Source organism: Rutilus rutilus (assembly GCF_951802725.1).
Source record: "Rutilus rutilus genome assembly, chromosome: 7".
Taxonomy (NCBI): domain Eukaryota; kingdom Metazoa; phylum Chordata; class Actinopteri; order Cypriniformes; family Leuciscidae; genus Rutilus; species Rutilus rutilus.
The window spans coordinates 12,897,007-12,902,104 of NC_140221.1; the positions used below are offsets into that span (position 1 = coordinate 12,897,007).

The 5,098-nt window shown below is 35.5% G+C and overlaps 1 long non-coding RNA gene across 1 annotated transcript; it reads right to left on the bottom strand.

The window, feature by feature from the left end:
- Positions 1-2,152: 2,152 nt before the first annotated feature.
- Positions 2,153-4,545, bottom strand: LOC311293601. Its single transcript, XR_014627948.1, has 3 exons — positions 4,413-4,545; positions 3,583-3,684; positions 2,153-2,974 (listed from the first exon to the last, which is right to left on the bottom strand). It is a non-coding gene; the product is annotated as an uncharacterized lncRNA (long non-coding RNA).
- Positions 4,546-5,098: the final 553 nt, after the last annotated feature.

The following is a 5,098-nucleotide window of genomic DNA, read 5'->3' on the forward strand; positions in this document are numbered from 1 at the left end:
GGTTTACTTCTAGACAATAGGCAGGAGGGTTTGAGGTCGGAGCTAAATGTGCAGGACAGTGGACGCTGAGGGCCAGAGTAAACCATCACTGCTTTAAATAACGCAGAACATAAGCTGACCCGACTGTCCATTAAACAACTTTATTTGAATGGTTTCTGTCTTTTGTTTTACTTTCAGACCAGGACTGGAGAACGCCTGACAATGGGATGTTGAGACTTCTTCCTCTGGTTGAGAAAAAGCTACTCCACATCAGTGATCACATCTTCTGTTCTTCTGTTCTTCAACTGAACAAACTGTTTAGACGAGGATGAAGAACACTAACACGATAGAGACGTACAGGGAAGAGCAAGAAACCAGTTTAGCTGTGATAATGAATCATTATTTTCCAACACAATATCAAATCTGTTTTCTGTATCATATGTGACTGAATATGATTATCTGGCACTCGTTTTGTGGCTTCAGCAGCTGTGAATGGATTCATATGATGTTAACGTGTTTTTGAAGACACATTTTTATTTATCTTGAATCTCATTTGTCTTTATGCTACTTTATCAACTTTATGCTTTGTTCTCCAATAAAGTGTTGTTTAATAAAGTATGATGACTATTGTGTATTGAAAGTGGTGTTTGGTACAGTAAATAGAAATTTTCTTTTGAGAAATTTTAATTTCTTATTTCTTTAAAAATAACTACATATAATTAATAACTTATAAATAACTAAATATAATTAATTACCATGATTCTTTTACTTGGGACATAACAATTTAGATCTGGTTAATGATATTTGGGACAACAATGCAACAAAAGTTGCACATACTTGCATGTATGCCAGTTTCCAGTGAAATAAAAGGAAGCTATGTGAATAACAAGAGGCTGCAGTGGCTATCTTGCTATAAATACTTAAAGCTTAATTGAAGATGATCCATGTTGATCATTCTAGTATACTCTATATATCACTGATGTCAGGAATATAAGCAGCAATCAGAGGGGGTAAAAAGGAAATGTTGGCACTGTTTTTTTGTTGTTTTACTGAATGGTGCATTATCCTTGTGTAATAGTAATAGTATGTGTAGATCTGTGTAGATTATACTGTCCTTCCACCCCCAGGGCCCAGCAACGGCCCCCAGAAGAGCAAACAAATGCACATTTCAAATGGCTGTAACTCAAAGTCTGATTAGTGTATCAAAGAGAAAATCGGCTGGACAACTGCTTATACTATGTTTAATAAATAATGTTGGCCACAGTTTTCAGACATATATGGAAAGCTGGCATAAAGGTTATTTTTAAAGTGCTCACAGTAAAATATCAAATTTCAGCCTGTCCCTCATATATGTCATAAAGGTTTGCACAGTGAACAAATTTAGATATCCAGTTGTCCATTAAATATATTATTTATTTAACATTTATTGTTTTATTACTAAACGTTTTAAACTACATTACCCACATATCTCTGTCATTCTATCAGTGGAGCAGGAAGCATTGTGCTGTAGTTCATTGAAATGTGCAGACATGCTTAGGGTTAGGGTTAGGATCTCGGTAAAGGAGTAATTTCTCACAACATAGAGACACTTTATAGTTAGCTTAATGTATAACTAACGTAATAATAACACCAAAACATACTTTGTAACATGAAGCGCCGTTTTATATGGGTTAAACGATTGTCCAATCACAGCGAGTTCTGCGATAAAGTCACAGCCAATAACAACCCAGCTGAACAGATGCGTCACACTTACATGCCCTGGTTTATGGTAAACGATGACAGATCTCTTCTGGTTCCGGCTGCGGGGATAGATACCTTAAATATTTTATATTTAGGCTGTTAAACATGCATTCCTTCTAATTAAATTATAAAACTCATATTTAAAAACAAAAGACTCCTTTGTGTGGTTACCATCCAAAGATGAGGTCACATGATCAATGACACAAATTTGCTTAGACTGATGCATAAATAAATTTGAAAGAGAAACTTTTTTCTAAGCAATGTCCTACAGCAGGGGTAGTTTTGCAGTATTTTAATTAAAGATAATTACATGTACTAAAGTGCTTCTAACATTTACAGTGTATGTATAGTATATTAAAGGTATATCAATTATATTCAAATAAATGTAACAAAAGCACAATGAATGGACACCATTTTGAAAGCTTATTCCAATATTTAATGTCAAACTGTTTAAAGACAAATGTAGTGCCAAAACTACTGCACAACAGTATAAAAATCAGTTAATTAAAAATATCCAGATACAGGAGCAATCTATTATAGTGACACATACATTAACGTTAAAAAAATTGCTATGATGAAGTTGAATATATTTACAAACCAAGAGATGAGATTCAAGTTTGTTGTGTGAACATACATTTGTTTCTTCGCTTTAAATAACAAATAGGCAAAAACATAAGCACAACATTTTACATTCTCAACTTTCATTCTATATCCTTGTGATTATTGGTCACTTTTATTGTAACTATGCAATGAATATGTCCTTTAGCAAAACACCTGATGAACACTGACACTTTTTTGATAAAGGCATTAGGCAGAAATCAAGTACAGTTTATGAAGCTGAAAAGAGAAAACAAAATGCTTTAACAATATGGAAAAAGATAAATCACTATTTTCAATATTGGTTCTGCATATATCAAAGAGATCCTGAGGAGGAGTGGGACTCCACATGAGGACTTTCAGAAACTGAGACAGAGCAAAGGGTGCACCTCGCTGGACACATCCTACGCATGCCCAAACAACAACACCCAAACACAGTGATGAAGTGGACACCACCAGGAGGATGCAGGAGACAGGGAAGACCAAGGAAGACATGGAGACAGATGTTTCACGAAGACCTGAAGAATGTCAGTGTCCCATGGGAAGATGTGAAGAACCTGGCCACGGATCGAATACGTTGGAGGACAGTTGTTGCCCAATGTGCCCAGCACAGGACTTAATGATGCCGTTGTGAGTTTATAACTGTAGGATATGTTTTCTGTAAAGAGTGTTGCATAATTAAATGTTAAAAGCATTTTTATGTAATAAGTTCACTGATATGTGGGCATTTCTATGAATAAAAGTATGTCTTTAATAGCAAGCAATAATCATGAAAATGATTTACATGCAAACGGGACAGTTATATAAATAATCGAGTATCTGATGTCATGTGACAAGTCAGATAAGCTTTTCCACTCTTGCAAACAGAGGTAGGTTATGAGGTGTGGAGAGACATCATGTATCACTGGAACATAAACAGACGGAGACCAATTTGCAATTAATATAAACTTTCTGACAGTGTGTGTGACATCCGACAACTTTCCAAGAAGTGGCGCAACTGATTTACAAATATCGCGATAAATATGTACAGGAATTGAGGCAGTAGCCAATGACAGCAGTAGGAGTAAAAGCTGCAGGATTGTGTACGAGTATACAAATATGTACGAGTATCGTACGAATTTGACAACTTGTTAAATCTTGTGAATTATTAAGACTTTCAGACTATGTTTGTACTGATTGGGCTATGGGATTTGTGAGAAAAGTTTTAAGAAACAACAAATGCTTGATAAAATGTTTGATTTAGGGTTAAAACCAACACATACATACCATTGCGAATATTTGCCTTTGCAGCTGTCCGTCTTCTCCGTTTACTTCTCCTCAAACAATAATGGAATGACTGAGTCCGAAAGGCCCTTTTGGTCTTTTCAGCTGAAAAAAGAGAAAAGAAAATATCATTATGTATAATATATAGGATTATTTAAAGGAAAAAGTACTGATTTACCTTACAAATATTGGATGTTACATTATAAAGCCTTACAAGCATGGCAAGTGTTGTGGTTAATATGCATTTACAACAAATATCACTTTAAAACTATCAATACTGAGGTAAAAGCATGGTAAGTTTTGTGATTACTGTCCTTACTAAACCAATCACAGTAAAACTAAGGTTACTGAGGTTTAAAGCATGGTAAGTTTTGTGGTTACTGTCCTTTTACCACACCTATCACAGTAAAACTATGGTTACTGTGGTAAAAGCATGGTAAGTGTTGTGGTTACTGTGCATTTACAATAAGTACCACATTAAAACTACAAATAGTGTGGTAAAAGCATGGTAAGTTTTGTGATTACTGTCTTTTTACTACACTTATCACAGTAAAACTAATGTTACTGTGGTAAAAGCATGGTAAGTGTTGTTTTTACTGTACTTCTACTACAAATACAACTTTGGAACTAATTGTACTATTTTTAATCTGATATGAATATCTAGGCCTATAGCACGTCACGTGACAGGCAGTGTTAATCACCCTGTTTTGAATTAGAAAGCAATGAAACGCAAAGTCTCCGTGGAGATGGCAGATATAATGGCAGATTAATATCGACAAACAGAAAAGACATGATATCACACATTAGGATAGCGTATTTAGGTATTTACTTACCAACATCTGACACACGTGAACTGATGCCAAATATCGCGATGTGTTCGGAACGAGACTTCTTCAGCGCGATTTCCTACTGATAAAATATAATTTTAGAAAATCAATAAACAGCAAAGCAAACCAGCTTCCCTGGCAATAAGACCGAAATAATAACATTAAAAAATACATAAAAATACATAAGATCTCGTGAATAAATGTTGATTAAACAGCTTCTCTGCTGCAGCCGACAGCCAGGCAGAAAGAATCGTGCTGTTATTATCACGAAAGACGCTTCCCATTGAAAATACATTAGTTTAAAAAACGTGCTGGTATTACGAAAATAACGCAATAAACGTGTCCGTGGCACGAATCAATAGATTAAATTACGTGACCATATCACGAACTGCCGTGAGATCACGTGCGTTGTTAAACTCACCGCTGAATGATCACGTGCGTTGTTAAACTCACCGCTGAACGCGCTAAACCTTTGCGGGGACTTTGATATCAGATTGCGAGGGGTTTTAAACATCAAAAACCAGTTGGAGGGCCAGATAAAAATGATCTGGGTGCCGCCATTTGACTCGCCCTGGCATAGATAATATTTTGTAGCCCAATGAGAAAAAAGGGAGTAAATAATTAAAACAAAATGAACAGCATTAGCTGCTACGTGTGAAAAGAAACCTGCTTTGGATGTATTATGTTCAGGA